The sequence below is a fragment of the Leucoraja erinacea genome, chromosome 25, assembly GCF_028641065.1.
Source record: "Leucoraja erinacea ecotype New England chromosome 25, Leri_hhj_1, whole genome shotgun sequence".
NCBI classification, from domain to species: Eukaryota; Metazoa; Chordata; class Chondrichthyes; order Rajiformes; family Rajidae; genus Leucoraja; species Leucoraja erinaceus.
Genome location: NC_073401.1, coordinates 5,666,579 through 5,688,304, shown reverse-complemented (window position 1 = coordinate 5,688,304; position 21,726 = coordinate 5,666,579).

Here is a 21,726-nt window from a genome sequence, read left to right as displayed (position 1 = left end):
AATGTCACTCGGGACAGATGTGTGCACAAAATGAATGCCGCCAACATCTCTTTCTTTGTCCTTCTGAGTTTAAATCCCCAGGAGGGTTAAATTGAAACCAATCTTGATTTGTTTTGAAAGTTTGAGAGTTCACACTTCTAGCGTTATTTTACCCGATCAGTAAGCCATGACCATTTAAATAATGGCGATTCAAATGGTCAAAGTCTAATCCTCACCTTTTGTTGCCGACGTGCAGATTGCAGCAAAGATCATGAGAGAGCAGTGACCGAGAGATTTTGCCTCTGTGCCTTCCTAGCACTTTCACAGTCAAAATTCACTAACTCAGAATAGGGGAATCGAGAACCAGAGAACATAGGTTTAAGGTTGGGGGGGGTGGGGGGAAGATTCAATGGGAACCTGAGGGGTAACTTTTTTTTACACAAAAGGTGGTGGGTGTATGGAACAAGCTGCCGAAGGAGGTAGTTGAGGCAGGCACCATTGCAACGTTTGAGAAACAGTTAGACCGGTACATGGATAGGACAGGTTTAGAGGGATATGGGCCAAAAGCAGGCAGGTGTGACGAGTGTAGATGGGGTATGTTCTTTGACTTCTTCTGAAGAATGGTCCCAACCCGAAACATCACCTATCCATGTCCTCCAGAGATGCTGCCTGACCCGCTGAATTACTCCAGCACTTTGTGTCTTGTTTTGTAAGTCACCATCTGCAGAAACTTGCTTTTATCAAATATAGGAACGTGTTTCTTTCCATATTGTTTGAATACGTGCCAAAGAATGAATGCTTGTGGATACATACCTGCAAAAATATAACACCAGATATGGTCAGATTATTTTTGCTGGAATAGAATTAGTATTGTCTCTATACTGATCATCTCTGAGATTATGATTCTTAGCAGGATTCTGAGAATATTTAAGAAAAGATCATTGCTTTGTTCAGGATAATCTTAATTAGTTGTCTGCAGCCTTCACTGGACTGCTACCTTTGGGGAACGATAGAATTGTTGCCACAAAATGGAGGCCTTTCCACACAGGCGATAACATTTGGGAAATCAACTGCGTGCCTCGCTTTGCAGAGTTGCCCAGTTTATCCAAATCCCTGCTCTCTCCACATCGCCCTGCAAATTATTGTCCATCTAATTCCCTTCCACACCTCCAAATATATCTTGCCATCACCCTTGCAAACAGAAAATAAAAAATATTCCCAGCAAAAGAAAGGACTGTTCTTCAATAACAATTGTCCCTGGCTCCTGAACCAAGGTCCCGACCCAAAACCTCATGCATCCTTTTTCTCCAGAGATGCTGCCTGGCCCACTTGTGTCTATGTACAGAATTCAACTCTCAGAATACCGAAAAGCTTCATCAATGAGAACAAGCATCATCACCAAAATTGGCCGTATCACCACAAAAAAACATCGAGGTCAATCGTTGAGGGCGCTGGCGGTCGAGGGTGGGCCACATGGGGGACAGAGGGTGAGCTGCCAGGTACAAAGGTGGACCCGGCATGGGGGGACCACTGTGAGGGGGTGGGGGAAGAGGAGGGGAGGACAAGGGTGGACCTGGCACAGTGTACTTTGTAAGCACCCTTTCTGTGGTGGCTAGTTGCATACCTCGGGTTATGCAAGCTAAGAATTTCACTGTGACCTGTCACATGCAGCAGAAACGTATTCAATTCAAAATGAGTTACAGACCAATAGGTATCTCACTAGTGGGTTAATGCAATATTGCTCATGGAACAAAAACATTCATATCCAGCAAAATCCATCTTTTGAATTGCGTGATTCAGGCCTGAGATATTGCACAGATAGCGGCATTGAGAGTGAAAAGGTAAATGGCATTAAAGGCCTCTAACTGGAAACACTTTCCCTGAAGTCACTGCAAATGAAGGCACCGATCCTTTCAATTCTGCGCCGGTGGGAGATGGCTGCCCTGCAAGCAGTCTGTGTGCTTTTCATTCTTTTGTTATTTTTTAGTTTGTTATAAGTTTTGTTTTTAATGTTCTTTGACTTGTTTTATGTGGGGGGAGGGGAGCGGGGGAAACTTTTTTTCAGGTTCTTACCTTACCGGAGATGTGATCAATTTTTGGATCACATTCTCCAGGCTCTGCGGCCTATCATCCGTGGAGCTGGAAGCCTCCTTGAACTGTTGTGAGCCTCACCGTGGGGCGTGGACTTAATATCGGAGCTGATCCCTTGCCTGGGATTGCTCCCACCACAACCACCGCGGACTTTAACATCTAGGGCTCGCAGTCTCAGGTGAGGCTAGTCGGGAGTTCCAACGTCGCGGAAGGTTCACTAGCCCCGACGGGAGCTTCGATTGTCCAGCGCGGAGGAGCTGACATCCCCTAAATGCAGGAGCGCATCACCTCGATGTGGAGGGCCTGAACGCCGCCGGCTCCAGGAGTTAAGATCATCCCGTCAACGGATGCTCGAGGCCCACGACCGAGGAAGAACTAAGGGAAGGACTTGAACTTTATTTTGCCTTCCATCACAGTGAGAAATGTGAAGGAGTCACTGTGGTGGATGTTCATGTTAAAATGGGTTTTTGAAGTGATCGGTTACTTTTAATTGTATGATTGACCTGGCCAATGAAATTTCTCGTAAGGTTGCAAAACATACTTGGTGAATAAAGTATGATTTTGATTCTGATTCCGAAGATGCATCGACCATTCTGCTCGCTGGATTCCTGAATGGTTCATAAACACATCGGACATTCTCTAAGTCTCAGATTCTCAGATCAGCAAGATTTTTTCCAGAGGCACCATCACTGTGAATATGTTGCAAATAGCAAAGACTGGGTCTTGAAGTTTGCAACACAAACACAATAAACCCTTGTTTTAATGGACCTCTTTGTGTTGGATATTGGTTATAGGCGATAGGGTACCGATGGCTGCCGGCGCCACCCCTAGTCACTGCCAGGTTGGGCTGCCGACCCCATCACCGGCCCACACTGCCACGCCGGCCACTTCCAGACCGCGCATGCCACCGTCACCCCTTACCTGCACTCCGTACATGGACCACAACCATCAACTCCGCCGATCCTTGCCTCTCCCGCCGGCCGCCAGCAGGCCGGGGCCGCCATCTCACCTGGATTCCAGGACCAGTTCCAGACCGAGAGTCTGAAGAAGGGTCACGACCCGAAATGTCACCTATCCACGTTCTCCAGAGATGTTGCCCGACCTGCAGAGTTATTTCAGCACTTGATGTACTTTTGTGTATTAACCAGCAAATGCAGATGTTTGTTTCTACAACTTATTGAATGATAATCCCTTACTCGATTATAGTTGACAATCGGCAATAGCAGACATCACATGAAAAGACAATTACCAAAGGCAGAGTTATTGGACATCTGTTAGTGAAGTTGATAAACTCTCAATTCCCAGCAATGTCATGTAATGCCATACCGCATGGTACAGTTAGTCCTTACAAGCAGCTTGCATATGTACATATACACAAAATGCTGGAGTAACTCAGCGGGGACAGGCAGCATCTCTGGGGAGAAAGTCAGGGGAAAGGAAAAGATGTAAAGGGCCTGTCTCACTTAGGTGATTTTTAAGATGACTACAGGTGACTAGGCTGTCGACACATGGTTACCGGGGTGTCGTGAACAGTGTCCTCAGTCTCCCAAAGAGTAGTAGCATATTTCTGGTCGCCTTTCTTACAGTTAAGCTTTCTTCCCAACCAATTGTTCAAGCGCTTTTGATTGCAACATGCGCCTTAATTTAGTTCAACAAAGAAACTGACAAGTTACTAAAGAACATGTTGAAACATTTTCGGAGACAGTCGGCAACAGTGGGTTTGATGCCAATGAGCGTAGCTAGACTTCTCCTGACGTAGGTGCTGTAGAAGTTGTCGCCATGTAACGTAGGCTGTCGCTTGTGCTGACTTTGTTTTGTTTTTGTTGCTAAAATAATGATTCTAATTTAAAATTTTATGTCGAGGGGGTTCCAGTCACCGTTTTTTCAGTGACCTGACCATGACAGTTGCCAGCCCTTTAGGGTAAGGTGTGAAAATAACAGATAGAGCTGGAGAGCAGGTGGAATAACAGAAGGGGAGTAGCGAGAGAGGGTGTTGGAGAGAGAGGAGGAAAACCTCTTCAAAGTAGGCATACCTTGAGGAGATTTTGAAGTGGAGCAGACAACATGTGTAGGAAGGAACTGCAGATGCTGGTTTACACCGAAGATCGACAGAAAATTACTCCGGCATTTTGTGTCTATCTTCGGTATAAAACGGCATCTGCAGGTCCTTGCACGTCTGTGGTACAATGAGGTTGTAAAAGCTGATGTATTAATTTAAGTTCCTTTATAACATTATCACTGAACAGCTCCAAGCCAATGGTGAACAATGGTGAATGCCACAATTTTCAGCTGCAGGATATAAGCCCAATTGTTAGACGTTGACATTCTTCAGCCAAATTTTCAACATATTTTCTGTCACCATACAGGTTGATTAGTTACTGGCATCGAGCAGATTGCAACAACAATTTGGAACCAGCCTACCCACCTGTTTTCTCAATGTTAAATTATTGGGTCTAGAAAACAGTCGCGGAAAAATGTAAGCAGCCTTGCTTCAATTAGAGCAATCTGGATTATTTACATTGTCTCTTACACACTAAATGGAAAATGCAGAGCAAATTAGCCATAAAATTACCATGTCTTGGCCTTGCAAGTTGTTTGTGCTGGAAAATGCACCGTCCCCTTGCAGAGACAATGTGTACATTCATTCAGGCATCAATTTTAGTTCTTATATATAAGGCTTCTTCTTCTTGCGTATGGCGTGCACAGCCTAAAGTTGTAGAACAATCTGTTCTATTTGATTGTGCACGTCAGGTTGATTGCGTTTGTCGAAACAGGGCGGACCACGTGAAGGTTGCAAATGTCCACCCCATATACAAGACAAAATCTGTGATCAACAGAATTTAGTGCAGCAGAGGAGCCGACTCATCAGCCCATAAAGCCTGTGCCAAACAAAATCTGGGCAGCACAGTAGCGCAGCGGTAGAGTTGCTGGCTTAGAGCACTTGCAACACCTGAGACCCCGATTCGATCGTGACTACGGGTGCTGTCTGTACGGATTTTGTTACGTTCTACCCGAGACCGCGTGGGTTTTCTCCGAGATCTTCAGTTTCCTCCCAAAGACGTACAGGTTTGTAGGTTAATTGGCTTGGTCTGTGTCTAAATTGTCCCGAGTGTGTGTAGGATTGTGTTAGTGTGTGGGGATCGCTGGTCAGCATGGTCTTGGTGGGCTGGAAGGGCTGTAACTGTTTCCATTCAGCATCTCTAAAGTAAACTAAACTAAGCAATGCCAAATTAAACCAATTCCCCCTCTGTCTCCATAGGGTCCATATCCCTCCATTCCTTACATATGCATGTGCATATCGAAAACCCTCTTAAAACCATTGCATCTGTTTCATCCACCACCTCTGGCAGCTAGAACTATTTAAAGAAACCTGCCCCACACATCTGCTTTAAACTTGCTGCATCTCACCTTGAAGCAACAACCTTCAGTATTTGATACTGAATACAATACGCAATGGTTTACTTTCCTTAGGACATATTAGGCATGGAAAATCACGCAGATCACTGTTCCCGAGTGAAGGCAGCAGCTGGAAGAGTAAACTCTTACCATCAGACATCAAACATGTTAGTGTCTCATGAAATCATGCTAACAATTCAATGATCGAGGACTCCTGAGAGCAAGAAATATAAAATGACATTTAAACCCAATTTATATAAACAGACTGACAATGCTCAGAGCTGTATCACACATCATGAGAAAGGACCATGTCAGCCGAGTTACAGTCTCCCAAGGGAATACTACACGAAGGGTTTAAATTTAGCACATTTCAAAATTGCAACACATTGAATGGAGTAAACAGACCCTCTGGTGCACAGAAGATCAGAGTAGATATTGCTCATGAAGATTAATTGTTGAAGATTGCACAAAGTGCTTTATTGTGAAGAACAAAGACTCCGGGCAACAAAATGCAACCTGCCAACTAGCATAGTGCGAAAGAACGTTGTGTTATAAAGATGGCAGATTGGATAATAAATCTGAGCATGAGTCGGCACGTAGGGGGCTTCAGAGTTTTTTTTTAATATGTAATTTTATTAGAAGCAATTGTACAAAGAGAAAGTATCAACATAACAGTTATACAATTTTCGTACAGCTTCAATTTTAACATTTTATAAACTAATAACTAAATCGGAAAAAAGGAAAAAGGAAAAAAGGGAAAGAAAGAAGAAAAGAAAAAGAAAAGAAGGAATTTTGAGAAAGACACGAAAAAGAAAAAAGAAAAACCCCTGAACTACCAAAGAAGTGAAAGAAGCGGAGATATATCCCACTGCCCTTCCCTATGCCCACTCACCCGACCCTAGTGTCGGTTTTGAGTTTGTGTTCAACCATTATGTTGTTGAAGAAATTTTGGAAAATTTGATCTGGTTTGTCAGTCAAGACAAGCCTTATATGTTCTAGATGTAGTGTCTCGGTCATTTCTGTAATCCACATCTTCACTGTGGGGACTGTTATCTTTTTCCAGAATTTAAGTATAAGTTTTTTCACAGTTATTAAACCATAGTCAAGGAAGTGTCTTTGAGATATCGTTAGATTAGGGCAGCCCTCTGACATTCCTAATATTATTATTTTTGAATCTGGCTCCAATTGAGTGTTTTAGAAATGATATTGAATGTTTCCGTCCAGAAGTTTTGAATTTTTATACAGGATACAAAAGTATGAGTTAGGGTGGCTTCTTGAAAGTGATATTTATCACAAAGAGGAGAGACAGTTGGGAAGATCTTGTTCAATTTGGTCTTTGAGTAGTATAATCTATGCAATACTTTAAATCGTATCAGGCAATGCCTGGCATTTAAAGAACAATAGTGTATGTATTGTAGGCTTTCCTCCCGTATATCTTTCGAAATGTGTGAACCCAGCTCGTCCTTCCATGCTCGCCTATAAATCTCGGAGGGTGGGGTGTCACTATTTAGAAGAGTATTATAAATGTAAGATATCAACTTACTTGTATCGACATGTCCATTCAAACAATCGTCTAATATATCTGGACCCATAAGAGGACAGTCTTATTGATATGTTTTCACATAATCTCGGATTTGAAGGTATCTTAAAAAGTGATTGGCATTCAAGTCATATTTCTCCTGTAGTTCTTGAAAAGAAGAGAGTCCCCTTCTTGTAGAGGTCTCCCACAGTATTGATTGCCAGGTTCTTCCATTGAACAAACACCATATCTAAAGTAGACGGTTTAAACGAGGGATTGTTTGCAATAGGAAGAAGGAGAGACATGTTTCTCGATTTAAGACTGAATTTCAGCTGTTTCCAGACACGGATAGTACTGTGTATTATCGGATTTTGCTCATACGTTGACATTCAAATGTATTGGAGATAGGAGGATCGAGCCTATACTAAAAGGCAAACAATCTTCCCTTTTTAACCAATTTACATGTTGACATGTATCATCCAACCAGAAAGTTATATATTAAATATTAGTTGCCCAGTAATAAAACAGAAAATTGGGTAGAGCTAATCCTCCATTTTCTTTGAATTTGCACAAATGTCTTTTGTGTATTCTGTGGGTTTTGTAGTCCCAAATAAAGTTAGTGACAATAGAGCCCATTTTTTTTTTTAAAAAGCTTTTAGGGAGATATATCGGTATTGAGTGAAATAAGTATAATTGTGGAAGGAAGATCATCTTTATGGCATTTAATCTACCAATAAGGGAGATAGGAAGTGTTTTCCAAAATTGGATGTAGGTATACAATTTTGTGATTAATGGTGGGAAGTTTATTTTAAACAAAGAGGAATACTTTCTCGTCACGTAAATTCCAAGATATCTGAACTTTTCATTAACGATTCTGAAAGGAAATTGTTTGAGTTGAGAAGGGTTCTTTTATTGGCATGATTTCACTTTTGTTCCAATTTATTCTGTATCCAGAAAAAGAACCAAATTGTTCTATAATGTTTAAAACATTTGGAATACTAATTTGGGGATTAGTAATGTATAAAAGTACATAATCTGCATATAACAAAATTTTATTGGAGGTATATTTGGTATTATATCCATAAATACCTGAATGGGACCTGATACTCTTGGCAAGAGGTTCTATGGCTAAAGCAAATAACATTGGAGAAAGAGCACATCCTTGTCTGAATTTAAGTGAAAGCATTTGATTTGTCAGTATTCTAGCTGACTGATTAGTGTGTAAAAGCTTCACCCATAACGTAAAGTTTTCTCCTAAATGTAATTTTCCCAACACTGTGAAAAGATAAGACCATTCCACTTGGTCTAAAGCTTTTTCTGCATCTAGAGAAATAATTGTTAGATCTTTGTTTGGCATTCTCGGCGAATATATTATGTTAAACAAAAGTCTCAAATGGTAAAACGAGTGTTGTTTAGGTGGGGCTTCAGAGTTTATGCAAAAACTGTGTGCAGATCTTTAAGAAACTTAGGGTTCACAACTTATTTTCGTGTTTTTGAAGCTGGTTGGTTATATGACAGTTTCCCATTCCTTTACACAGTCCTTTGCGTTTTTATTGAACACTGCAAGATCCTTTGGGCTGCACTGGTTGGGTAGTAGGGGGCAGACAAGGCAGTGCTGTGTTGTATGGTCCTCTTCTCCACATTCACAGGTGGTTTGGCCAGTTTCATAGCCCCATCTGGCCATGGCAGCTTTTGTTCGCCCTGTTCCTGTTCTCAGGCGGTTGAGCGTCTTCCACTGGACCCATGGTGCTTCTGAGCCCGGAGGGAGGGCTTCAGAAGGAGGGATACCCATGTCAGTAGGAAGGGGGTCGTCCTCAAGCCTTTTTGTCCATAGTAGCAGTCTGGTTTCTTCCCGTGATGCTATTAGGGGCTGGACATGGCTCACAACTGATGCACCTTAACAGCATTGCTCAGCGGGTGATGCAACAACTCGACCCAAAACGTCACCTATTCCTTCACTGCATAGATGCTGCCTCATCCACTGAGTTTCTTTTTTTTTTTTTTTTAATTTTATTTTATTAGATGTAAGTACAATCATATGGCACCAATCATATGGCACTAATATATATTTTCATAATACATTTTATGTACAGCTTCTTTTTTTTTGTTATTAAAGAAAGATTAGAATAAGAAAAAGAAGTTAGATAGTAAAGGATAGAAAGACGTGAGATATATAGTGTGTGAAGAAAAAGAAAACAGACCAATGAGTGAAGAAAGTTGAGAAAAAGAAAATAGAAAAAAGAGAATAAAACATTAAAAAATAAAGTATGGAGATCATTGTTTATAATCTTGACCAACCCTCGTCCAGTCCTGAAACAGTTATTTTTTACAATTGTGTTGCACCATCCGCTGAGTTTCACCAGCATTTTTGTCTACTTTCGATTTTGCCAGCATCTGCAGTTCTTTCTTAAACATAACAGCATTGATACAACATAACAGCAATTAATACAGGCCCACCACTGATTTTCCGTCACCTTTCATTCCACAGCCTTTCTGGATAATCCATTTTTCCGGATCAACAGAGGTCACAATCTTGCGGACCGAGACACAGGCCATCAAAATTGGCCGTGGAAGTCGGCTATGGGAACAGATCTGCCGGCTCCGGCCGGGCCTGAGTTCCAGAACTCCAGCCACAGGGGGCAGGTTTGACCCGTCGATCGTCCGCAGAAGTCCCGATGAGGTTGAGATGAGCCGCCTCACCCCAGCCTAGGCTCCACATTCTCGGATGGAATTCCGGGAAGGGAGAATTATGTCGGGATTAAGAGGGGAAAAGTTGGCAAAAATTCGCCGGCGGACCTGTAAATGTCCATTTGTCATAGATGTACCTCTGGAGATGTTCAACAAACCTAATCTAACGGCCCATGCTTGACTCTCGCTGCTGCACTGGAGCGGTCCACCATGCAAGATCTCCTGTCCCATGGTCTGTTGGCATTCCCTGCGGCTCTCATTTCACCGCATTGATAACCTGCATCCATGATCTTTCATCAGTTGCTCAAAACAAACTGGAGACGATTATAATGCACGTGTCGGAATCTTGAGCAAAGCACACAGTACTGGAGGAACTCAGTGGGTCAGGTAGCATCTGAAGATGAGCGACCTTCTTTAGGCTGAAGAACGGTCTCGACCCGAAACGTCACCCATTCCTTCTATGTAGAGATGCTGCCTGTCCCGCTGAGTTACTCCAGCATTTTGTGTCCATCTTCCCCATTGAATTTGGTTGTTGTGACAGGTAGCTTCCATTGGTTTTGGGAGTGTAAAATGAGTGTAAAAGGAGCCTGCTTACCATTAAAATATCATTCAGGTGGTTGGGATCCATTTCCTTTGTTAACATGTGGTGTTTTGATGATGGTGATATTGTGTAGAGCTTGCTGCTGCTGTGTCATTCCTGCAATATCTGGGCAGTGAGTCAATGAGATCATAGCAAAGCAGCCACTGGTGGTTGCAATGAAAGGGAGGGTTAACTGGCTTGGGACAGGACTTGGAGCTCACATGCATTCAATGTGAGGCACGGTGGTGCAGCGGTAGAGCTACTACCTTACAGCGCCAGAGGCCCAGGTTCGATCCTGACTACGGGTGCTTGTCTATACGGGAGCTTGTACATTCTCCCTGTGACATGCGTGGGTTTTCCCCAAGAACTTCGGTTTCCTCCCACACTCCAAAGACGTACAGGTTTGTAAGTTAATTGGTTTGGTATAAATGTAAAGTTGTCCCTAGTGTGTGTAGGATAGTGTTAGTTTGCGGGGATCGCTGGTCAGCATGGACTCAGTGGGCTCTAAACTAAACTAATGTGTTGTGTCATACCTACATGCCCAACACCCATAAATCTATTCCCTCAGAGGTCCCAAGGCACTGCCGGCCAAGGAACTATACTACAAGAGATTAGAAATGCTGATTTATGCAGCTGAATGCTGTTGTAAATCACATTCACAAGGACCTGATGCACGGCTGACATGGTGATATCACTCTGACAAGCTGAAGGGCAGGATGGTTACACATTTGCTGCCGGGACAGTTTCATTGGTGTACAACAAGCCCACTCACAAGGTTCACACATTTCCATCCAAACTTATACCATGAATAGGAAAAAAAAAAGCAAAATTCGCCACAAGGAAAATCCACCTGGGGAAGAGGCAAATGCGTGCAGAAACATCACAAGCAATAAAGCTAACCACCCATATGTCACCAGCTATAATGATCAATGCTAAACTGGAAGGGTCTGATTCTGAATGCATCAAATTACTGAGCATCATGAATACAGAAAAAATGGTCATTTTATCTTTAGCTTTTTGAGCAATACCAATATAAAAACGATTAAATGTGAACAGGCTGCACATTAAGTGACTTAAACAAAACTACTTCACTCTAAGTGTAATTCTTCAAACCTTAAAACTAATATTTGCAGACATAACGATGTGCCACATATTAGACTGGGCAACAAGTTGAACACTCCGCTGACTTCATTGGTGAAACAACATTACTTCAATTGGATTATGGACATCTACTCGTGACACATCAATGCATCACAGTCCAATTTCAGTCAATGTAGAAGTCAAGTTGCACTACATTAAAACTCCAAGTGGAGAAATATTGTTCCAAATACTCAAGAGGCTCCAAGCCTGAGGAGTTCATGTCAGAAATGTACTGATAAATTTGAATTCATTACCATAAATCAACCCAAGTGATTTTTTGGGGGTAAAAATAGCATACCCATGAATAATAGTTAAAGGAAACTCAAAACTTGGCAAAAATAGAACCTTATGGGCCCGTCCCACTAAAGCAATTTTTTAGGCACGTTGAAAAAATTTTAGCGACAGTGGTCACAATTTTGCTGTCATAGGTTGTCGTAGGTGTTGTCGTAGGTTGTCACCAGGTGTCGTGGGTGAATTTCATTCAAACTGGTCCCTGACAGTCGCCTAAAGAGTTGCCTACGTGGGACAGGCCCATTAGGCTTTGATGACTTGCGTACTTCTGAAAACATTTTGTTCCATTCTCATATTAACATTTGTTGCATAGACAACCATAAGGCAACACAAAAATCTTAAATCAAAATGATAATCCCGTTAAACCATTAAAATCCAATCGACCATGTCTACGTGAGACCGTACATGGAATACTGAATACACTTCTGGTCACCACACTACAAAAGGGACAAAGACACACTGAAAGAGGAGGGAGAAGGTTTAGAAAGATGATACCAGAAATATGAGGGGGGTACGTGGAGAATGTGAACGGAGTAATCGTGGGACTGAGAACAGTGGGGGACTTCCTTCAAGCAAGGAAGTGATATCACCCCAGGAGCCCATATGAGTGGAAATGGCGCGATCTGTATAGAAAAAGGGAGATGCTAACACTACTGGGTATAACATTAAAGGACAACATTAAGTGCTGGAGTTACTCAATGCGTCAGGCAGCATCTCCGGAGAAGGATAGTTGAAATTTTTGGGTTGGGACACTTCTTCAGCCCTATTCATTAGCAATATTGGTGTCGGAAGCTATGGGCGAAGGCAGGAGAATGGGATTATGAGGGAGATATAGATCAGCCATGATTGAATGGTGGAATAGACTTGATGGGATGAATGGGCTAATTATACTCCTATCACATGAGCTTATGAATATTGAATGTGTACACACTAAGAATGTATTTTGTACAGTTTTTGTTCTGTATGTATTTTTTGTTCCGAATGAAGTTTTTTTTTGTAACCAAAAAAATAACAGACAAGATCTACAGAACAAGAGGAGTTGAGTATAGGAGCAAAGAAGTCCTTCTGCAGCTGTACAGGGCCCTAGTGAGACCACACCTGGATTATTGTGTGCAGTTTTGGTATCCAAATTTGAGGAAGGACGTTCTTGCTATTGAGGGAGTGCAGCGTAGGTTCAAGAGGTTAATTCCCGGGATGGCGGGACTGCCATATGTTCATAGAATGGAACAGCTGGGCTTGTATACTCTGGAATTTAGAAGGATGAGAGGATATCTTATTGAAACATATAAGATTATTAAGGATTTGGGCACGATAGACGCAGAAAACATGTTCCCGATGTTGGTGGAGTCCAGAACCAGGGGCCACAGTTTACGAGTAAGGGGTAAGCAATTTAGAATGGAGATGCGGAAAATCTTTTTCACACAGAGGGTTGTGAATCTTTGGAAATCTCTGCCTCAGAAGGCAGTAGAGGTCAATTCTCTGGAGGTTTTCAAGAGAGAGTTGGATAGAGCTCTTAAAGATAGCGGAGTCAGGGTATATGGGGAAAAGGCAGGACCTGATTGTGGATGATCAGCCATGATCACAATGAATGGCGGTGCTGGTTCGAAGGGCTAAGTTACAGAGATAGGTTGAATAAGTTAGGTCTTTATTCTCTGGAGCGCAGAAGGTTAAGGGGGGACTTGATAGAGGTCTTTAAAATGATGAGAGAGATAGACAGAGTTGATGTGGACAAGCTTTTCCCTTTGAGAATAGGGAAGATTCAAACAAGAGGACATTACTTCAGAATTAAGGGACAGAAGTTTAGGGGTAATATGAGGGGGAACTGCTTTACTCAGAGAGTGGTAGCGGTGTGGAATGAGCTTCCAGTGGAAGTGGTGGAGGCAGGTTCGTTGGTATCATTTAAAAATAAATTGGATAGGCATATGGATGAGAAGGGAATGGAGGGTTATGGTATGTGTGCAGGCAGGTGGGACTAAGGGAAAAAAAGTTGTTCGGCACGGACTTGTAGGGCCGAGATGGCCTGTTTCTGTGCTGTAATTGTTATATGGTTATATGGAATGGCCTACTCCTGCACCTGTTGTTTATTGTCGATCTGCGCCAAGATCTCAGTACCACCGCACGCTGCCTCAAGATGGCTCCAGTGCAGGTGTGCTGATCCTCCAATGCTTCATGGACTGTAGTGGCCAAGATCTGGAAAGAGATGCACGTCCCTCGTTAAGGTTCTTCTCGACCAGCTACATACAGTAACTAAGGAATTTTTAAACATCAGGCCATTCCCAGGGACACAGATGGGGATAAACATCAAGTGCTGCTGGAAGGTCGTCACCTCAGTGAAGGTGCACTACATTTCTGGAGTGGTAGTATGGGTATTGTGGGCTGAAGGTGACTCAAGGCTATTCCTTGAAATTCAATTTCAAGCAGGGTGCAAGGCCACCAAATTCAAGTGCAGTTTCATTCCACTTCAGGCAGGGTGCAAGGCCACCAAACTCAAATGCAGATTCCTATCACTTCAAGCAGGGTGCAGGGCCACCAAATTCAAGTGCAGTTTCATGCCATTTCAAGCAGGGTGCAAGGACACCAAATTCAAGTGCAGTTTCATGCCATTTCAAGCAGGGTGCAATGCCACCACATTCAAATGCAGTTTCAAACCATTTCAAGCAGGGTGAAACCACCATAAGACCACTATAAAACCACACAAAACACCACATAAACACGACATAAACACCACACTCACGGTTCAGTAGATATTCAGTGTGTTCAGTTGATTCACAGCTCAGACAGTCATGACCTCTCCCTCCCCTATCTCGCAGAGACTGAGCCACACCTACACGTCCGGGTTTCATAATCCCTCCCCCCTCCCACCGGAAGAGGCGTGGCCTTCATGGTGTGATTGACAGGAGAGAGATTCTCAACATTTGTATAAACACTAATAACACTTTTATTTTTCATTGATAGGAAGAATCCTCTGTACCTGATGAGCGGATGGGGACTGAGTAAGATGGCCAAAAATCACATCTGTAAGTGGTAGCGGTTTATGTGAAATCAATATACAGTGCAAACAGGAATTTGTCAAGTTTAGACCAACAACCATTTGCAGTGCAGTATTTCAAAGCAACCAAAAACTATTTGCAGTGCAGCATTTCAAAGCAACCACCACCAACAACTATTTGCAGTGCAGCATTTCAAAGCAACCACATTAAGGGTTGAGTTTACATGTGTTCAGTGTTATTCACAGCACAGAGAGATGTGACCCTCTCGCTTCCTCCATCTTGCAGAGACTGAATAAGTCACAACCCTTCTGGGTGTTGTAGTCCCTCCCCCCTCCCACCAGCAGGGACAGCAAAGAGAATCTCAACATTTTTTAAACATTAATAACTCTTTTATTTTTCATCGATGGGAAAAATCCACTTATCCTGCGCAGCGGCGGGGTACTCTGAGTAAGATGGCCAAAAATCACAGCCGTAAGTAGCAGCATTTTTTCTAAAATCAGGAAACAGTAAAACAGGAAGTATTCAAGATCGGAGTTTTAGTAATATAGATACAGTGTGGAAACAGGCTCTTCGGCCCACCGTGTCCACACCAACCAACGATCCCCGCACATTAACACTAGCCTACACACACTAGGGACAATTCACACTTATACCAAGCCAATTTACCTACTTTGTCTTTGGAGTGTGGGAGGAATTCGAAGATCTCGGAGAAAAACCCACACGGTCACAGAGGAGAACGTACAAACTCTGTATAGACAGCACCTGTGGTCGGGATCGAACCCGGGTCTCCGGCGCTGCAACCGTGATGCCCCTTGCGCATCCTAATCTCATGTACTTGACAAGTAATTAAATATTTCTGAAATGCAGGCACTATTATTATGTAAACAAACAGAATAAAAAAGGAAAAGTAGAATAAAAGAGAATTAAAAGGATAGCTGAAAAGATAAGGCTGAAGATGGCAAGCAGTCTTTATGGTGAGGGATGGGTTAAGCTCAGTGATAACTGATGAGGGAGGGTCTTGATCATCTATTATCAGGGAGGCTGTGGTCCGATTAATGAGTTAGAGAAGACTCCTAGCACGCTCACACAAAGCAACTGTGGCTCAGGGCATTCAGCCTGATGTTTGTAATACATACAATTTGAATATGAATGAATGAGGCATAACAGTGAAGGGCGGCAGGGTGGCACAGCGGCAGAGTTGCTGCCTTACAGCGTTTGCACCAAAGATACTAGAGCAGGAGCAAGATAGTCCATTTGACGAAAAAGCCGTAGTAGGTCATGGATCATTTTTAGCGCCATCTTAGGAACCGGCCACATTAGTCATGCCATCGCCGCACATTAATGTTAATATATTACGGCACATTAAGGGGGGGGACCCATTATAATCATTTTTGTTTATACACACGTCTGCAGCCGTGATTAAGCGATTCGAGTCAGCTTGCACCATAGCAACAGCGTCCCTAGCTCCGTGTACTTACCACCTTATCTCCGAGGAAGTATTTTCTCCCAAGTTTGGATCATGCAATTAATTTAATTCATTGTGCAAACTTTTTTGAATGGGATTGCAGTGAAAAATGCACGCACTCTGGGAGAGAAAATGTGAGAAGTTGCCCCGATTTGTCCCCAATCTGTCCTTGGGTGCTTGCATTCACTCATTAACTGTTATTCACGTATTAAAAAGTAATAAAGAGGCAGGTAATTTGTTTAGATATTGCACACATTAAGTAACAAAATGGCCAATTGTGAAAATGAACACTGAATTTCTTATCTACTTCTCATTTAAAATTGAGAACATGTAGATATATTTAATTTGGTGAATCAAACAATAAATAGAAAAATGCAATTTACATTTTAAAAAATTCCCCAAATACCATAATAGTACTATTTCCGATCATTCTCCGCTAACCTTCTCCTTAAAACTAGAAGGAATGTTTAATAAAAAATCGTTTTGGAGGTTTAACCTTCAAATACTAAATAATCCGGATTGTTGTAATTATTTAAAACAACAGATGGAATTCTTTTTTGAGACCAATGATACCCCAGGTATTTCGCCCTCGTTATTATGGGAATCTTTTAAGGCTTTTATTAGAGGTTCTATCATTTCATATCAAGCATATCAAAATAAAAAGAATGGGATGGAACAATTGCAATTAGAAGAACAGATCAGACAACTTGACTTAGAAAACGCGATACATCCGACTATAGATAAACACAACAAGATAGCAATATTAAAATTTAAGCTAAATCAAATTCTGAGTTATCAGATTATTTCAAATTACAAAACAGGAAAATTTCGAATTCGGCGACAAACCGCACAAACTTTTAGCACGCCAGTTGAGAAACGTTGACAAGGACCAGACCATTCTAAAAATCAAATCAGATGAAGGTGAATTGTTAACGCTTCCAAAAGACATTAATGAAAGATTTGCCCAATTTTATCAAAACTTATATACATCCAAAACATCAACAGAAAGGAGAAAAAATAACAAACTTTCTTGATAACTGTAAACTTCCAACACTTAATCCGCTGGAACGAGAGGAAATAGGAGCACAGATTTCAATTAAAGAAATAGAAGAGACAATCAACGGCAAAACACCAGGACCAGATGGGTTCAGTAACAAATTTGATAAAAGATTTTATGAGGTAATTTCCCCGCATTTATACAACCTTTATACATACGCATTTAAAGAACAGACACTACCACAAACTGAATCAACTATCACACATACCCAAAAAAGATAAAGATCTAGAAGACCCGGGATCATACAGAACAATCGCCCTGTTAAATACAGATCAGAAAATATTAGCAAAAACTTTGACAAGAAGATTAAGTAAATACGCTAATAAATTAAATGGGGTTTATACCCAAGAGACATTTGTTTAATAATTTGAGACGCCTTTTTAACATAATGTACTCACACAGAACTAAAGAAGAAGGCATCAATTATTTCATTAGATGCAGAAAAAGCATTTGACCAAGTAGAATAGAAATATCTTTTTACAGTACTGCAAAAATTTCAGATGGGAGAAAATTTTATTTCATGGATAAAACTGTTATATGATAAGCTGACTGCCAGAATACTGACTAACCATATACTCTTTCCTAAATTCCAGTTATCCAGGGGCAATAGACAAGGATGTACATTATCACCCCTGTTATTTGCCCTTGCGATTGAACCTCTAGCGGAAAGTATAAGAGTACATCCGAACATTCACGGCTATAATTCTAAATACTCCAATAATAAAATATCATTATATGCAGATGATGTATTATTATATATCACCAATTCTCAAGTTAGTATTCCAAATATATTAAATCTTATAGAGGAATTTGGTTCCTTTTCAGGATATAGAATAAACTGGAACAAAAGTTAAATTGTCAATAAAACCTGAAGAGTTGACACACCTTCAAAAATTCCCTTTCAGAATTGCTACGGAAAAATTCAAATATCTGGGTGTTCAGGTAACCAGAAAATATACCTCTCTATTCAATGCAAACTTCCCGCCTTTAATTACTAAATTAAACGCTCTAATTCAATTTTGGAAAATACTCCCGTTATCTCTAATAGGCAGAATAAATGCTATAAAGATGATCTTCCTTCCACAAATTCATAAACGGCATCTATATAAACCCAAAGAAATGGGCGGAATGGCTCTCCCCAACTTCTTATACTATTATTGGGCAACGAATATTAAAAATGTAATTTACTGGCTGGATAACTCATGCCAACAGGTAGACTGGTTAATAATGGAGAGAGAGGATTGCTCGCCTTTTAATATAGGCGCGATTCTTCTCTCCCCAACAAATTTGACGAACACACTATATGATAAAAATCTGATTATTCACAGCACTCTACGAATCTGGAGACAAGTAAAATTAACTTTTAAACTCAGAAATGTATTTCTTCTTTCACCAATAGGCAATAATCCTTTGTTCAAGCCATCTATTATAGATAAAACGTTTACTTATTGGGAAAGACTAGGAATCAAAAAACTTGGAGATCTTTACGAGATGGGAACTCTTCTCTCATTTCAGGAATTACAGTCGAAATATCACCTGAAAGGTAATCAATATTTCAGATATCTTCAAAATTGAGTATTTGAAAACATATACCCAAGACTACCAAACCTTGCTGCCAGATACACTAGACGAATGTATGAATAGAAATTCAGAGTCAAACAATTTAACTTCATATTTGTATAACACCCTTCTAAATATAGAAATCCCATCGTCAGAAGTAATTCGAAGAGACATGGAAGAGGAACTAGGCCTAAAAGTTCTAAAAGACAGATGGGAAGAAAACCTTTTATATACACAATTTTTCGATTAACATTAGACATACGTTAATTCAATTTAAAATACTGCATAGACTCTACTATTCAAAGACTAAACTGAATAAGATCTTTCCAAATGTATCTCCTATTTGTGACAAATGTCTCCTTCAAGAAGCAACTATAACACATTCCTTCGCCTCTTGCATAAAATTACATATCTTTTGGAGAGGAATTTTGAAATTGTCTCAAAAAACAAAATTGGACCACGACACGGAATTGGTTATTCTCGGAACATCAGAAGCCTGCTCTGAGCTATTAATATTTCAAAGACGTTTCCTCAATTATGGTCTGATAACGGCGAAAAAACTAATACTCAAATTTTGGATACATACATCTGCCCCTACTCTCAAAATGTGGATTACAAACATGTCTGAGATGCCACATCTTGAAAATATGAGACTTGTCTTAGCAGAAAAACCAGAGCATTTTTCGAAAACATCAACATCATTCATTGATTTATTACAAGGATAGTATGGTGCAACACAATTTTGGAGTTAAATCTAATTACGGGTTGGGTGATGGGTGGGGAGGGATACGAGGCAGGTATATCATCACCTTTTGTTTTTCTTTCAGTTTTTGTCTTTTTATTTCTCTACGTCTTTCTTATTTCTTTTATTTACTCACTCTTTGGCTACACCAACTTGGTAGTCCAGGGCTTCTATCCTTGCACATCCACTTTCTCTCTCTCTTACTTTTTCTCTCTTCTTTTCTCTTAACTTTAGCTAAAAATTAAAATTGAAGCTGTACAATGACTGTATTATGTCATATGCCGCTGCTTATATTTTTGTACACTGCTTCTAATAAATAATAAATAAATAAATAAATAAATAAATAAATAAAAGATATTGCACACATTAAGTAACAAAATGGCCAATTGTGAAAATGAACACTCAATAATTTCTTATCTACTTCTCATTTAAGATTGAGAACATATAATGTAGATATATTTAATTTGGTGAATCAAACAATAAATGGAAATTGCAAATTGCAATTTCCATTTTAAAAATTCCTCAAGCATCATTTAAACACCATTTAAATGATATAATGGGACTTCAAAAAAATCAAGATCATGATATATGTTAAATTCAAAACTAAACTATGGTAGCAATGTACATTATTCATGTATAGAGTTAGCTCTTCTGTATCAGTGTAGACCCGGGTTTGACCCCAACTACGGGTGCTGTCTGTGCGGGGTTTGTACGTTCTCCCCGAGACCGCCTGGATTTTCTCCGAGATCTTCAGTTTCCTCCCACACTTCAAAGACGTACAGATTTGTAGGTTATAGGCTTGGTATAATTGTAAATTGTCCCTAGTGTGTGTAGGATAATGTTAATGTGCGGGGATCGCTGGTCGGTGCGGTTTCGATTGGCCGAAGGGCCTGTTTCCGCTCTGTATCTCTAAACTAAACTGGTACGTCACAGATGTAGTGTTTCAGGTGTTAGTGTAATGTTCCTCGAAGGCATTGTCTGAAAATTTCAAAATGGAAACCATTAATTGACTATCTCTTTGACTCCACAGATGCTGCCTGGCCCACTGAGTTCCTCGAACTGTTTGTTTCATGCTCCATATTCCAGCATTTGCAGCCTCTTGTGTCAACATTGATAGATGAGAAGGTGTTAAGGGAAGTAAGGCCTATTGGGCTGGTGCAGCAAAGTGCTGAGGTAAATGATCAGTTGTGATTATTTGGGACAGACCCTTTAGTGTGCGGGTATCACTGGTAGAGTAGGACTCGGTGGGCTGAAGGGCCTGTTTCCATGCTATGTCTCTAAACCAAACAATGTGAGCTTTGAATCACATATCCACACCATCACTACAATAACCTGCACTCTTTTTTTCTTCCAAGTCTATGGTGCATGACATATGCAGAGGTATTAATGCACCCATGATACCCAATGAAATTATGCTAGATATCAAATATACCTGATGTTGATGGAGATCTTGTCAATTTCATTGCTTTGATTTTCTTGAAAACTAATTCAGCTAAAGTAATTTTTTTTGCATTCTGGTCGTTTCATCTCTGACAGAAACTCACAAGCAATAAACTCACTTTACCCAGTTCTCTTCACAGGCAAGGGATAGGTAATGAAATGATGACCAAATGGTTATATAATTTTACAATTGGATACTTCAGAAATAACATATCTAATCAACAAAGAGTGCTGTCAAAGGTTATATGTAGTGACCAGTGCTCGATTGACTAAATAATTCGCCATGGCAACAGCAACATACATTAGAAGGTAGGCCCAGAAATCACTGCAAAGTAGGTTGCTGGTTCAATCTCTTGATTGATTACTTGCAGATCTTTAAATCCAAATGTTTTCCTTCATTCCGCAGATTCAGATATGTATTAAAACTGATACCAGTCATGTCAGCTAACTTTCGGGTCAAGACCCTTCTTCAGTACTGGGAGTCAAGGTTAAGGGAAACGAGGGATATAGATGGTGTTTTGGAGAAATATAGAAGAAATAAATTATAGATTTATTTATGCACTAAAAGTAATGATGATAAAAGAAACAGGCCATTGTTAGTTGTGGGTTAGGTGAAAATGAGTTACAGACAATGAGACTCAACAAGATGACTTAATCCCTTTCCCCTGACTCTCAGTCTGAAGAAGGGTCTCGAACTGAAACGTCACCCATTCCTTTTCTCCAGAGATGCTGTCTGACCCGCTGAGTTACTCCAGCTTTTTGTGTCTATCTTCAACTTAAACCAGCAT